This window comes from Scyliorhinus torazame, chromosome 19, assembly GCF_047496885.1.
Source record: "Scyliorhinus torazame isolate Kashiwa2021f chromosome 19, sScyTor2.1, whole genome shotgun sequence".
In the NCBI taxonomy this organism is placed as follows: Eukaryota; Metazoa; Chordata; class Chondrichthyes; order Carcharhiniformes; family Scyliorhinidae; genus Scyliorhinus; species Scyliorhinus torazame.
The window spans coordinates 138,151,566-138,167,859 of NC_092725.1; the positions used below are offsets into that span (position 1 = coordinate 138,151,566).

Below are 16,294 nucleotides of genomic sequence, written 5' to 3' on the forward strand. Positions count from 1 at the left end.
CTTTAAGAGATATTATTAAATGAAGATAATATTAAAAAACTTCTCTGAAGTTCAGAAATAGGGGGAGTAATGCAATTTAATTTCTCTCTGTCTTGCAGCAATGTGCTGAATGTATCGGTGATCAGATTTTATAACTGCCCTAATTTCAATGGGCTGATTTAAAGATTGTCATTGACTACAGGACCAACCAGCTGACTTAGTCCGACAGAAGGTTGCTTTTGGTTTTGACCTAAAGCAAAATCAGAGGCTTTAATCTGAATCCAGCTTTTTAAAAGAGAGTGCCCCATGTTGGTTACTGCGTACACAGGGCAATTAACTGAAAGCTCTTGGCTTTCTTTTCGTTTGAACTGCAATATTCTGCCTGCACCTATTGATTTGATTACATTTTGTAATATACATACACTGGCAGTCTTCTTCTCATTTTCATTTCAGGTCTGTATTTTCTGACTGGTGGGGGGGGGGTGATTTTTGACATCATTGCGAATAAACTATCAGAACTTTACACATCTCAAATATTCCCAGTGCTGTTGGTGGGGAGGGGCGTTGGAATCTGAGAGTTTGGTTGAATTGAAGACCCACTGATCTTGCAACCCACCTCTCTATCAGATGTTTTAGTGATAGGAATGTCTGGAAACACCAACAATCTGCAACACCGCTGGACATGAAGCAGCAAAATGAAATTGTAGAGAGGGGGAAAAAAGCTTACCTTCATATCCTCGAGCATCTCTCTCAATTCGCTTGGCTCCCTTACGGCTTGTGACCAAGGGGGGTGTTTTAGACGGTGTGGGGGTTTCAGAAGCTGCGCCTCCCAACAATAAGCATCTGTTTGCTGGGGCTCTGCTGCCGAGCCGAGACAGACAATCCACTGTATGGAGGACAGAAAATGCCGCTAAGCTGCTTTATATTTCCCCTCGCAGCCAGAGCCCGGAGTGCTGCATGATTCACACTGTCGGTTGTCACATTGACATGGGGGCTGCCTGCTCAGCGGTCATTAATAACCGAGCACCCTCCACTCCCCAGAGAAGAGCCAATGATGTCCGAGAGCCAAGGTGTAGCCTTGTGCAAGCTGCCGGAGCCTGGTTGGGTGGAGCAACCTGCCCATCAGCAGGGCTGTGCTGCCGAAGAGGGGATGATAAAAGGGGCGAGTGCTTGTAGGTTTCCCTTTGTGTCCACCCCAGCTCTGCTCGTGTTTCGGGGGCGGGGGCACACTGTCGCTGGCTGCTGCTTTTAATCAGAGATGGTGCTAACCAAGTCTTTAACCCTGTGGGTGCTGCTGGGAACATTTCGCCTTGCACCACATTTGTTTCAACGCTGCCAACTCCTCGCAGAGAAAACACTCCACTCCACACCCAGACAGAGACTGGGAGCTTCCCCCACCCATTCCCCCTTTTGGAACCTTACCATAGGCAGCACTACACTGAAAGCTCAATTATGCCTGGGCTGCAATCTGTACAATTCTGTGCAGCCCTGACACCCTGGTCATCAGCTTTAAAAAAAATTGCTCTATTCTATGATTCTACATCTGAAAAGCGTCTGATAGTTTTCTGTACAGCTTAATACATTCAGGAGCAGTTCTGTCTCATCATTTCCCAATGCATGTCCCAGCTGCAGCAGGGTGCAATTCTGGTTTAGAGTGCAAAGCCTCTGCTCTGCAGTCAGTCTGTCCACTGGGAAACTTGGTAACCTCACTGGGAGCCCTCCACCCTGTGCGGGAGATTGAGTTTTCTTTCCGAAAGAAAGAGGGCAACACCTGACAGGTTGGTGGCCAATGCTGCACCTCCAATGCCAGTGAGAGCAAAGTGCTGGGAATGCTCCTGTCACCCAGTTGGGATCAGCTGCAGTTCTGGAGGCAGTCAGAAGACCGCCCTGATGTGTGTTACAGCTTCTTAATCCTCTTCCTGGCATTGATTCTTTTCAGTGTAACACACTTGAGGGTTTTCAGCTGTCTTGTTGGAAGAGGAGAGGAAGCCTAAGCAATTTGCACAGGCACTCGAACCGACTGGATTGGGAGCATCATTTGATCCCCTTGTTTAAAAAAAATAATTTTGTCGAAAAACGTTTTACCTGATTGTTCGTGTAGGATTGTAATAATGTCAGTTTAACTGATAATCCCCACTCACTGAAGGATAATGCACTTTGCCTTTACTGAATTGTAATCTGTGCAAGATGTCAACAATAATATTGAGCATCCGATCAAGTGGGTAGTTTTGTTCCTACATCTAGTTCGCCTGCATGATCCTTCTAGTCACAATGGGTAAGATGACCAACTCCATGCCCATTCCGTTAATTGGCAGTCCCATTTGTACTTGGACCCAGGCCCATGACAAACAGAGGAGATGTATAGCCCCATCAGTCGGTGGCCGGTTTAAAGTCCCGATCCAGGAGGTGAAAGGTCAGTGTTCCAACTGAGCCCCCGCCACTGGAAGCATGCTCAATAACCGTTCAGTTCCTGATGCAGTAATCTGTTCATCAACTGGCCCCAAAGTTGTCTCTGAAGGTGTCAGTGAAAGGCACACCCTTGTAAATGTCTCAATTGTGCAGAAAGTTCAAGTTGGAATTTAGGAAACTAATAATAATAATGTTCATTAGCGTCACAAGTAGGCTTACATTAACACTGCAATGAAGTTACTGTGAAAAGCCCCTAGTCGCCACATTCCAGTGCCTGTTCGGGTACACAGAGGGAGAATTCAGAATGTCCAATCCACCTAACAGCACGTCTTTCGGGACTTGTGGGAGGAAACCAGAGCACCCGGAGGAAACCCTTGCAGGCACGGGGAGAACGTGCAGACTCCGCACAGACAGTGACTCAACCTGGGAATCGGACCCGGGTCCCTGTCGCTGAGAAGCAACAGTGCTAACCACTGTGCCACCGTGCCGCCCATATTGATACCGGCTCTAAGTTTGGAAACCTTTAAAAGGCCCTGATGAAATGGTAATTCAGCAAAAGCTTAACTCATTGAGAAGCATTGCATTATTCCTTTCATTATGACTCAGGCCCTTTCCCATCCAGATCTTTCTTTTTTCACGTGTCGTATACGAATGCTTGGCCAAGACAGGACATGTCTACCAATGTTTTACAATCACAAGTTTCACTAAGGCAGGGAATGATTGGCATTCAGCATCCAGTGATGTATGGTTAATGAGCATACAATGTGTTTCTGGCAGAGGATTTATTTTTGACAAATGACACATGTACAGAAGCTTCTGAAGCAAGGTGACGAAGACTCATAATATGCAAATGAGAATTAGACTACCCATCAAAACATCTTCCTGCTTTTCAGCCATAGAGGAAGTTGAGCAATTCATATTCAATTTCCTACCTTCATTCGGAGGTAATTGATGGGGAGCATTTAGTTACAGTCTGCCCTCTCACTTTTCCTCTGGTGAATGCACCATATTATCTTAGCTGATAATTTGTGAATATTGAGAAGAGCAGGATCCTGGAAAAGGGGACTGTATTCTATATTTTGGGAGCCTCCCCTCAACAAAGGCAGACACAGACAACAAAGTTCATCATCCTCTCCAATGCGCCAAGTTGGTCTATGGTCTATTTGAAGACCGAGACCGAAAACCTGAGACGAAGGTCATGGTTCGCTGGGTAGCAATTATCGCTGTGATCTAGTGTGCTTTGGAGACTTGGTCATCCTACGGCAGATACCTCAAAGCACCGGAGAAGTACCACCAGCAGTGCCTTCCCCAAATCCTTCACATCCGGTGGCGAGAAAGGCAGTCCAACAGCAGTGTTCCCTCACAAACTGGGATTGAACCTGGGACCTTGGCACCGTGCTAACCACTGCGCCACCGTGCTGCCCTGGGGGCAGGACATTCATATGCCTGACTGCAAAAAACAGATGTTATTGCTCTATTTGAACTTATTTCCCATGGGAGACTTCCAGGAAGACAGCAGAAACACTTTTGGGATGTCCTCAAAGCATCGCTGAAGAGGTCAAACATCCCATTGACTCAAGAGGTTCCCTGGTCTGTGACTGATCAAAGTGGAGGAGATTCCTTCAGGAAGACACCGATCATAATGAGAGACTTTGTTGAGAACACATAGAGGTGACGTTGAAGCGTCAGAATGTGGATAAACCTCCCATCAATTCATCTCCTCGACCCTTAAAGCCCCACCTGGCCTACGTGTGGCAGAGTCCACAGATGACACATTGGCCTTATCAGTCATCACAGAATCCATCAGATCAGAGTGGAAGCAAGTCATCTTTGCTCCCAAGTGACTGTCTAAAAATAATATTGGGAACAAATAGTTATAATTCTTCTCAGTGAGGAATCGGATTAGTACCTGCCCCAACGACCAGTGTAATTTTATCCTCAAAAATATATATTTGGGACTCTTCCCCTTCTCAGGTTTTCAAAACGTCTTCCATGGGATGTGAGCACCAAAGGTAAGGCAGCACTTCTTACCTGTCCGCACATGTCTTTGAGAAGGTGGTGGTTGGGAGAAGCCAAGCCCCTGTTATACAGCACTAGCTGCCCTATTTTGGTACGTCTTCATCCAATGACACACTGAACAGCTTTGGGACATTTAAATAGTTTTTCAGCATTTTAGTGAATGAGTGCGAGTGAGGGTAACTGGTTAGAGTCTTAGAGTCATCGATGTTTACAGCATGGAAACATCCCCTTCGGCTCAGCTTGTCCACGTCGCCAAGTTTCTATCACTAACTTTGTCCCACTTGCCCACATTTGGCCCATATCCCTCTATACCCACCCTGCCCATGTAACTGGTTACAATGGTAGAATGCCAGCTGGGTCTGCTGATAGGATAGTCAATGGTGGTGGCAAGGTGCCAGCTTGGTTTGGTGGGCAGGGTGCTAGGGTGCCAGCTGGGTAGGGTGGCAGGTTGTCTGTAACAGGATAGGCACGGTGGCAGGTTGCCAGCTGGATAGGGTAGTACGGTAGGTGGTAGGTGACAGGATTGGTAGGGTGGCAGGTTGCCAGCTGAGTAGGGTGACAGGGTGGGTAGGGTAGTGGGTGGCAGGATGGTGGGTGACAGTGTGCCAGCTGGGTAGGGTGGCAGGTGGTAGGCGACAGGATTGGTGGGGTGGCAGATTGCCAGCTGAGTAGAGTGACAGGGTGGGTAGTGTAGTGGGTGGCAGGATGGTGGGTGACAGGGTGACAGCTGGTTAGGGTGGCAGAGTGGGAAGAGTGGCAGGTTGGTAATGTAACAGGGTGGTGAGGTTGGGTCGGGGAGGGTGCTAGAGGTTCAGATGTCGGAGTGAGGGAGAGGGTCAGAGGGTCAAGTTGGGTTTCAGTTGTATATTTATTATAGTGTTACTCCAAAGGTGAACATTTGTTTCAGAATTCTTCTATCTTTACTTTTTTTAAATAATGGTCACATTTACATAACTCTTAGCCTTGAAGTAATGGTCCATAAGCTCAGGGCCAGCTTTCTTTGCTTCTAAATTTCAAAATGCTCTGCATCTTCCCAGCTGGTGGCAAGATTAGCATGGGGATTGTGGAAGAAAGAGAGCTGCCCATCACCCCAAGGGGATGGCTGGAACTACAAGAAAAATTCAACTTTTCCAGTTAGGAGTCAAGTGAATCAACTGCTTGAGTTAGCAGGCCCCAATTCACGAGCCTGCTTCTCAATAATTAGAAAACATTGTGATTCCCCAAAAGGTTAATAACCGCCAAGTTACCCAGGAGTTAGACATAGTTTTTTTCCTGTAAAACATTTCCCGGATAATTATTCGGCTCAGTGAGTCAAAACACTTTTTTTTCGTAGAATTAACAGTGCAGAAGGAGGCCATTCGGCCCATCGAGTCTGCACCGGCCCTTGGAAAGAGCACCCTACCCAAGCCCACACCTTCACCCTATCCCCGTCACCCCACCTACCCTTTTTTGAACACTAGGGGCAATTTCGCATGGCCAATCCACCTAACCTGCACATCTTTGGACTGTGGGAGGAAAGCGGAGCACCCGGAGGAAACGCACGCAGACATGGGGAGAACGTGCAGACTCCGCACAGTCAGTGACCCAAGCCGGGAATCGAACTTAGGACCCTGGAGCTGTGAAGCAACAGTGCTAACCACTGTGCTACTGTGTTACCCTCTGCCTCCAACTCAGAATTGGAGACTTCTATGGAGAGTTCCCGAGCAATTCCTACAGAGTCCTTGTGTTGGGTATTCTCACCGCGTTCTCCAGGGTACCTATAGGGTCCGGCCACCAGAATATCTGAGCCATTGTTTCAACAGTGCTATTTGATGATCCAGCTGTATTATCTTGAATTAGTATGGCGCTGGACGGACCAACGCATTTCCAGATTTTAAACTGTAAAAACTATTGTAAATTATCACAAGTTTAAATTAGTCATTATCCAAATTAATTAGCAACATCTATTTTTTAATTAACCCTCTTGAGATAAAATAGGCTTCAGCCAATTCTTGGTCAATGAACCAACCAGTTTAAATGGCTAATTTGGAAAGGATTGCATGTAATTTTTTGCTGAACTGCGAATGAATGAGCCATTATACTTTTAAAATAATGTGTTGATCAATTATCATTAAAAAGGTATTTAAAAATCATGGGTAAAACCTGTTTTAGTCACGAGTAAGATAATTATCAGATGCATGAGAGGATTTTTGATTATTCATCCTGCTCCTCTGATGGAAACATCATTAGGTGTTCAAGGACATTAGGAGTGTATCTTATACGGTCTCAACGTACATATGTCTTTGTGGTGTAAATCTGGACCCAGATTGATGTTATCACAATAAATGCCCTTATTCCTGTATAATTAACTGCCCTCTATCACGTCCTCCTGTAACATTTCAAATGAAACATTTTGAGTACTGCCTCTAGTCTAGCCAGCTGATACCTCCCAATAGAAATGTCCTGTAATCCTTGTTAGTGCTGTAAAGCTAAACTTGCCAGGATTGGACAATTGCTGCTGATAACAACTGGTGTGTGAGTAACTGGAGGAAGTGAACCTTGCACATTGAGAACTCCAGCCCCTTTTAAAACTTGGACAAAACGCATCAAGGACAAAGCTTCAAGTGTGAGTGGCCTGGCCTTTGCTGAAATAAGAAGGGGAAGGCTACTGGCATTTGCCATCATTACAAGGTAAATTTGACAGCAATTTCTGGTCTCTGCACGTACACAACGATAGGTGGAAACCTAGAAATAGATGCCCTGTTTCTCCAGAGGGGTCACTGTTGCAATCCTTGCAGAGACTCCAGACACAAATCATTGTAATGGCGTCAACTTACTGTACTTATAATATAATAATCTTTCTTGTCACAAGTAGGCTTACATTAACACTGCAATGAAGTTACTGTGAAAATCCCCTAGTCGCCACACTCTGGCGCCTGTTCGGGTACACAGAGGGAGAATTCAGAATGTCCAATTCACCTAACAGCAAGTCTTTCGGGACTTGTGGGGAAAAAATGGCTGGAAAAAGTTAGGACTGATTTTAATGGTGCAGTAAGTAGTAATTGTTGTTGAACGACCCCTTTATACTGGAAAAAATAATTTTACAAGTGCTCAGTCTAATTTCCTCAAGAAAATTAGATGTTGAAGGTATTTTGTTTCACTTTTTCAGTTTTCCTTTTATCTCTCGCTCTCTTAACCTCATCTGTATCCCCAAGCTTTACTTCAATTCCTGGAGGTGATTCAAATGTAAAATGATGTCCAGTTATTTTATTGATTTCCTAGTTTGACTGTGTGCTTCAATTAGGCTACTTCATACCGATTGGCAATAATGCCCTGTTCAGAGAAACCGCCAAGCCCCTGTCGAAGGCATTGCATTGAAACATGTGCCAGAGTAAACCTCTGCTGACAAGCCCATGAAAAGGCTGGCCAATGGGATGTGAGGTAAACGGTAAACATTTGTGCTTTGCTGCTGAAAGCAAAATCCAGCCCATTATTGTTTTATTCACTCAGTGTCAACACTGCAGGATAGTTAAATAAATAAATAAAAATAATTGCTTATTGTCACAAGTAGGCTTCAATGAAGTTACTGTGAAAAGCCCCTAGTCGCCACATTCCGGCGCCTGTTCGGGGAGGCCGATACGGGAATTGACCCCGCGCTGCTGGCCTTGTTCTGCATTACAAGCCAGCTGTTTGGCATACTGTGCTAAACCAGCCCCGAGTTTATAGAAAAGCGAGTGAAAACATTTTAAACTACCTGCATTTGTCTTGCATTGTGTCCTGGTCGACAGGTAACAGTTTACAGGGTACTCCTGCGTTTATACTCGGCCTCTGACGATTGATCAGCTGATATGGTCCCATTCTTCCTCCAGTCCTCAGCAGTCGGGTACACTATTACTCCCATTATCTGAGCTTCTAAACTATAGCAGGCCAGCATAATGATAAGGATGACGGTTCTCTTGGAGGGTACAAGGTTGTATTATCACCAGAAAAGTTATTTAACAAGTTAAACTTTCGAAAAATATTTGCCAGAGATGAGGAAAATAAGCCGAGGAGTATTCAGACTCTAAAAAGCATTGCTGTGTGGTTTTAATTGATTCTTGGCAAAATACTTTTGATACAAATATACAAATGTTTTCTTTCTGTTTGCCCTTCTTGGTAAGAGAATCATAGAATCACTACAGTGCAGAAGGAGGCTATTCGGCCCATCAGGTCTGTATCAACCCTCTGAAAGAGCCTACCCTACCTAGGGCCGAACCCTCTAACCCCACCCAACCGTTGGACACTAAGGGGCAATTTAGCATGGCCTAACCTGCACATCTTTAGACTGTGGGAGGAAACCGGAGCACCCGGAGAAAACCCACGCAGACAGTGGGGGAAAAATGCAAACTCTACACAAACAGTGACCCAAGGTCAGAAGCGAACCCAGATCCCTGTTGCTGTGAGGCAGCTGTGCTAACCATTGTGCCACCGTGCCGCTAATGTCAGGGATGCAAAGCACGGTAGCATTGTGGATAGCACAATTGCTTCACAGCTCCAGGGTCCCAGGTTCGATTCCCGGCTTGGGTCACTGTCTGTGCGGAGTCTGCACGTCCTCCCCGTGTGTGCGTGGGTTTCCTCCGGGTGCTCCGCTTTCCTCCCACAGTCCAAAGATGTGCAGGTTAGGTGGATTGGCCATGTTAAATTGCCCTTAGTGTCCAAAATTGCCCTTAGTGTTGGGTGGGGTTACTGGGTTATGGGGATAGGGTGGAGGTGGGGACCTTGGGTAGGATGCTCTTTGCAAGAGCCGGTGCAGACTCAATGGGCCGAATGGCCTCCTTCTGCACTGTAAATTCTATGATAATTCTATGATAAGACATGTTCTAAGTGTTGTGGCAAAACTGTTAACGTCAATTTTGCTTTGGATTGTTGGGTCAAATTTGACCTGTTATTTTTAACACATTCCATTAGTGTTCACATAAAATTCCAGAATTGCTTTGCTTTCAATATAAAACACAGATGTACTGCCTTACGCTCTCTTTGTGCTGGAGGGATGATGTAGGTAGCTGTGGTTGGTCGGAACTCTGCAGACTGCTGGTTTTTAAGGATAAAACACAGCCTTCCACTGGAGTGAACTGATTTTTGATAAACAAAATCTCTTGTTGTGATAATAGAGTGCTATGAGTTAATTAAATTTATTTTAAGTCTTCAGCAGCACTGTATAATGAGCACTTTTTTCACCCCATTGAGCTCACTTGCGTGGTGTTTATCATCATCAACCGCAGTGTATCTTCCCTGTTTAAACTCTTGAGGACGACAGTAATATTTCTCCATCAATAGCAAATCTGCAATGGTTACAGTCTGCTTCAGATATATTTTGAGACATCTGTGTATTTACACTTTTAGTTTTCTCCAGTTATCTGAACACACTTTGCCTCATTTTGTGGTTTAACCTTTTATTTGGTCATCAATTCCCCAGCGAGATATTTGCGCACCGCCCACTGATGCACCCAAAGCTCAAGAGATGGGACGAACAGTGGAATTAGAATTCCGATGGTGGGTTCCATCTGCGTCCATTTATCTGTGCCACATTTCTTCCGTGTCAGTCTCGCACGACCTTCCTGCCTCAGGAGAATGATCTAAACTGCGCAGCTATCACCAAGGCCCAGTGACAATTTCTAAGAGAGTCAGAGTAAAGGAGGGTACGTCCCCATGCCCCCCCCCTTTTTTTAATGCATTAGCTGCCATAAAGCAGGTAGGTTTAACCGCCTGATTGAAAATGACAGGCTGGTGAGAAGGTCAGTGTCGAGGACAAGTGTATAGTAGGATTTGGGGGTGCGGGTGTTAGGTCTGGGGGCGTGGGGGGGGGGCGGTGTTGGGAGGATGGTGTTCAATTTGAGGGGAAGTCTAGCCAGGTTAGGGGTGTCGGTTCGGGGTATAGCATTGGGTTGCTGGGGGGGAGCAGGGGAGCGGTCCAGCCGGGTTGGGGGGGGGTGGGGGGGCAGTGATCGAGTCGGTGAGGAGAGGGCAGTGTTTCGGCCAGGTTGAGTCAGGAGCGGTCAGCCGTGTCGGAGGGGCTGAGGGTCAGGTCAGGTCCGAGGGATAGTCGGTTCGGGCTGGGTGGTTGGTATCCAGCCAGGTCAGGGAGGCGATTCTGGACCGGGGGAGGGGTCCAGCAAGGTCAGGGGTTTGACTTGGGTTTGGGATGAGAGTCGGTCCCAGGGGGTGGGGTCGGTGGTGGAGGGTCAGTGCGGGAATGGGGAATACCGTTGTGAGCTGGGGGGGGGGGTTATTCGGGAGGGTTGGGGAGACCCCTGTCAGGTCTGGGTTGTGGAGGGAGCCATGTGCGGGGATCGGTCTGGCTGTTTAAGATAGTTACCCAAAAAGTTGGGAGATCTTTTATTTCTTCTAACATTTTCGGAGTAACTGTTAGCATAACCCTACCGGAACAATCCAATAATTCCAATTGGAATCGAACACAGCTCCCTGGCGCTGTGAAGGAGCATTGCTAACTACTGTGCGGCCTGAACATAAAAGTAAGTAGGGTCGTCTTCAATTATACAGGTAATTTGTGAGACTGTGTGAACTGTTTTGGTCTCCATATTTAAGGAGGGATGTGAATCCCTGGGAGGAGGTTCAGAGCAGGTTTACTCGATTGACACTTGGAATAGACAGGTTGTCTTATGAGGGAAGGCTGGACAGACTGGGCCTGTTAATTAGGGGCCACCCTTACAGGATGAAGACGAGGAGAATATTTTCCTCTCAGGTGGTTGTGAGACTTACAAAGCAGCGGAGGTGGGGGGTCACTGAATATTTTTAAGGCAGAGGTAGAAAGATTCTTGTTGGACAAGGGGGTAGATGATGAATGTGGAATTTGAATCACAAACAGATCAACCATGAACGTATTGATTGACAGAGCAGGCACGAGGGGTCGAATGGCCAACGTCTGCTCCTATTTCGTGTGTTGGAACGTTCGGATGCTCTTCCACCTTGATGGCATTTTTTCAGTTAATATGAGATAATTTATTCACATGTAAACATTTGATTGTAAACCATACGTAAATGGTCAAAAACTTAACAATGTAACATTGCATTGTCAACCTTCTCTCATTGTTGATTAGATAAATTAAGTACCTTGCATACAGAGCTTTCCTTTAGAGATTTTAAAATAAATCATCATTTTATACACCTGTGACCCAAGAACTTGCATGGCGGCACAGTGATTGGCACTTCTGCCTCACAGTGCCCAGGGTTCAATTCTGGCCTTGGGTGACTGTGGGTGTGGAGTTTGTACTTTCTCCCCACGTGTCTGTGTGGGTTTCCTCCGGGTGCTCCGGTTTCCTCCCACAGTCCAAAGATGTGTCCTAGCGTCCAAAGATGTGCTGGTTAGGTGGATTGGCCCTGCTAGATTTCCCCCTTGCGTTCAAAAATGTGAAGGTTAGGTGGATTGGCCATGTTGAATGCGTAAGGTTGCAGGGTTAGGAGTGGACCTGGGTAGGGTGCTCTTTCGGAGGGTCGGTGCAGACCCGGTGGGCTGAGGGGCCTCCTTCTGCACTGTAGGGATTCTGTGGATTCTAACTGTTATCTTGTAACAGTAGTGCATTGCGCTATTTAATTTACATAATTTCTTCTGAAAGCTCTATCCCATCTGATACAGTGCTACAGTAAATATAGAATGTGACATATTATTGAAAGCTTTGCAGAGAATATTTGCTAGTTTCCTGATGTGCTTACTCAGGTGGAAACAAAATGGTCCCAAAATGTTCCTATCCTGTCCTGTGATTCTACCTGTCAGATTGGGGTACACTTCTTTACCAGAACTCATTCCAAAGGAAAAATAGAAAGGAGACTGAATTTGGCCCAACTTTGACTGTTCTGATCCAAATATAGTTCTGAATGTCGCATTTGTTCCTCTTCTGATGTAGGTCTGGATTTTCATAGAATTTACAGTGCAGAAGAAGGCCATTCGGCCCAGCGATTCTACACCAGCCCTACTTTAGCCTACACCTCCACCCTATCCCCATAACCCAGTAACCCCACCTAAGCTTTTTGGACACTAAGGGCAATTTAACGCAGCCAATTCACCTAACCTAATCTTTGGACTGCGGGAGGAAACCGGAGCATCCGAAGGAAACCCGCGCAGACACGGGGAGAACGTGCAGACTCTGCACAGTCACCCGAGGCTGGAATTGAACCCGGGTCCCTGTAGCTGTGAGACAGCAGTGCCAACCATTGTGCCACCGTGCCGTCCCAACGATGCAAAGATTAAAAAGCTGTTGCCGTTTCTTGTTATTGCCCCACTGAAAATGATCACAACTTTGGGAATCTGCCCACGTGCTGAATAACTCAGAAATCCATGGCACCTGTCAGCGATCAGCACTGCTCCAGACAGTGCATTGTGGAAGTCCCCCTGGAGCGCAATCCCTCGGCAACCAGTGAATTGCCAAAAACTTCCACTATTATGCTGCTTGTGTCACTGTGAAAACCCTTTAAAAATTACACCTTGTTGAATGAGCAGACTAACATCACACATTGGCATACCGACTCCCTGATTACTGTCAAATACCCTCACTGGCCTTAGAAACCTATTACACTTATGATTCTTTCATGATGACAAAAATACTTCTTTATTTTAAAAAGTTTATTTATGGTATATCTAAATCCAATAATCATTTATTTTATTTGAAATGTTAAACCGTTTGAACTTAAAAACAATTAAAAAAATTAACGGGTTAAAAATTACAGCAGAAGGAGGCCATTCGGCCCATCGAGTCTGAACTGACCCTTCAAACTCACCCACATCCACCCTTCCCAATCTCTGCACTCCCATAACCTAATCTACACATCCCTGCACTAAGGGGTAATTTAGCATAGCCAATCCACCTAACCTGCACATCTTTGGACTGTGGGAGGAAACTGGAGCATCCGGAGGAAACCCACGCAGACACAGGGAGAATGTATAATGTCTACACTGACAGTCACCCGAGGCGGGAATTGAACCCGTTTCCTCCCTCCCTCCGAGTGCTAACCACTGTGCTATCCAGAGGTAAAGTCGCCATAGTCCCAGATGACCATAGTCTCTTTTCCCCTTTGAGGGGAAGAGCTGACTGGTGGTGATTTAACCTGAGGATCACCACACCTGGTAAGGTTGAGTAGGCAGGTCCATGAATCACCTCAGCCGGCACGGGAATTGAACCCAAGCTGCTGGCCTTGCTCTGCATCACAGACCAGCTATCTAGCAAATGAGCTAAACTGGCTGTCAAGTGGAACCTTCATTGCTCATTGTAAGGTGAACTTGAGTCACCTTGATGAGTACAGCTGAGGGCCTGAAGTCACAAAAAGGCCAGGCAAAGTATTGTCTTTCCTGTCGGACATTAGTGAACCAGATGGATTTTTAACAACAATCCTATCGTTTTCATGTTCACCATTGCTACTGTTATGAGCTTTAAAATTTTTAATTTAATTAAATCGTCCCAGCTGCTGCAGTGGGATTCAAACTCATATCTTTGGGTCATTTGTCCAGCACTCTGGGTTTCTAGCCCAGTAACATCCCCCTGCGCTGCTACAAATGCGCATTCAACAGCAGCAAAGAGAGGAATATAAATGGTTTGAAGAAGACTATCTTTCACAGCTTAAAGCCTAAAGGATGAATAAACTGTCGTATATCAGGATCTTACGACTATTTCCATGGTGAGTATTTGGAAAAGAGGTACTTTAAAATGTGTTTTACAGCACAGATGTCGGCCATTTAGCTCAACAAGTTCTTGCTCCACACGAATCTCCTCCCACCTTCCTAATTTAATCCTATCAACATTAGCTTTGTAACTTGCTCCATCATTTAACACTTACACTTAAACGCTTTGTTGCCTGAGCTTTCTCTTGCGGTCACAGGTTCTATATTCTAACCCATCACTGAGTAATTCATTTTCTCCAGAATTCCTTGTTGGATTTATAGTGATTATCTTAAATTTTGGCCCTAGACCTCGGGTGAGATTCTGCCAATAAATGACGAAGGGCACGATTCAACTGGTTGAGAACAAAGTCCCGTAGCGAGCACGTTTAACTGTTTGTTTCCCAGCGCTTGTAGTGCGTTGCGTTGTATAAGGGGCCTCGGTGGGGAATGCGGGGCTGAGGCTGCACATAGCCCCGTTTTGTACACTGAGGAGCTCCGCTCTGCAGAACTCCTTAGTGCAGCCAAAGATCAGGATGCCATTTTTAAATGACGTCCCGATCTCCGAGGCCCCTGCAGCTGGGGGGCCTCCGATCCCCTGGGAGACCCATTCCATCTGGTCCCTATTTGTTGGCCCGAGGTCTCCAAGGTGAAGGGGATAGATCCCAAAGCCTCAGGAATCTGCACAATAAAGTGAGACTAGCTATCTCGCTGTAATATACAGATTTGGCAAAAAGGTGTTCCCGCCCCAATGGGCGGGGATTTACATCGCAATGTCCCACGAGATTGCGTTAGATCTTGCGAGGTGCTACAAACCGGGTAGATCCCGGGAGCGGGGTCTCCCGGCTTTCATCGGCCACGCTGTGAGCTGACTTTCAGGCGCAGCGAGGCAATTGGACCTTGCCCTAAATGTAATTTTGGGCGGGAATCGAGGGATGTACGTGCACGATCCAGATCTCAATTCATCCACACTTAGTCATGTTGGGCTGGATTCTCCGCAATGCCGGAAGCGAGAATCGAGATTGGGCGGAGAATCATGCGACGTGGGAAAAATACATTTTGTGCCCGGCGCAGAATCCGAGGCCTCGCTCGAGTTCCTCGCTGGCGGCAAAATCGAGATTTGTCCCCACGCTGGTGGATCCACACAAAACCGTAATTTGCTTGGATTTTAATATCATTAATGGCTTGGAAACCTCCTGTTCCACGCCTCCGCAAATCTCCGCCCCTCTTCTGCGGGAGTCTCATGCGTGTGAATTAGTGCAAGTATTTAAAAGCGAGGCCTGGGCCTTGCCTGCGGTGGGGAAGCGCGACGTTAAAAGGACGTTCAAAAAGCCTCAAATATTGTCAGGATTGCCGGGGGGATGGCTGCCTGGGCTGGGGTCAGAAAACAACTTGGTGCCAAGTCCATGGACTCGGTGTGTCCCTCGTGGGATCGGGGTGGACTGGCTGCAGCCATCGCTGCAGAGTGTGTTTTTAAAATTTACGCTCCTGGTGTTACGCACCGGCTCCCGAAGCTGCTAAATGCTGCCTGCGGCCTTGGAATGTTGATAGAGGCTCTGATCATCTGGGAGCCCACTCAGGCCGTACTCCTCCCGGACATCCTCATACCCCAGCTGTTCCATCAAGGGGATGGACTTGACCAAGCTCAATCAGGGGCCCATCAAGTGTTGGCAACCCTCAGCAGGGCTTCCCCACTGCAGAAGAAACAGGTGAACAGCAGAGCTCACCCTAACCAAAGGACACCTGTAGAACCCTCCCTGGCTCTGTCCCCCTCACAGACACAAATCACCTCACACTCTCAGCCCAGGGGCGACGTCCGACCTAGAACGCTTCAGCCCCTTGACCAAGCCCCCTGAGGGGTCTGCCCCCCCTCACTCCCCGAGCACTGGGGCAGTAGCTGCGGTGCCCTTGAGCAGCATGCAGGAAAATGGAAATGGCCGCTCACCTGCCCAGTTCCCCTCAGCTGCCATGGCACCAGCTTCACGTTTTATAAAAGGGGTACTAAACGACGCCCGCATGATTTCTCACTATGGAATCGGTTAATTCCCGGGGGACCGCTGCATTCGACTTCAGTCTCGGTAATGAGATTGAAACAAATTCAAATGAGATTTAATGTTATGCTGGACATTTTGAGGCCTGATCCGGAACTCACCATCGGGAGCGGGCCGGGTAAATTGTAAATTAATCTCGATTTTCGGCCTTTCCTAATGCTAGAGTCTATTATAAGGGATGCAGTACAGGACACTTAGAAAATATCAATGG

At 46.8% G+C, this 16,294-nt stretch overlaps 2 protein-coding genes across 3 annotated transcripts in view; one reads left to right on the forward strand and one right to left on the reverse strand.

Annotated features, from left to right (window-relative positions):
• LOC140396554 (leucine-rich repeat neuronal protein 3-like) overlaps window positions 1-1,256 on the reverse strand; it is a 71,668-nt gene extending 70,412 nt beyond the window's left edge. For both annotated transcript variants that reach the window (XM_072485306.1, XM_072485307.1), the window contains exon 1: window positions 707-1,256. The gene's annotated coding sequence lies outside the window, so the exon portion shown is untranslated. The remainder of the gene's footprint in view (window positions 1-706) is intronic.
• The window catches only part of immp2l (inner mitochondrial membrane peptidase subunit 2), a 674,197-nt gene that overhangs the window by 367,413 nt on the left and 290,490 nt on the right, over window positions 1-16,294 (forward strand). The gene's annotated exons all lie outside the window — the stretch shown is intronic.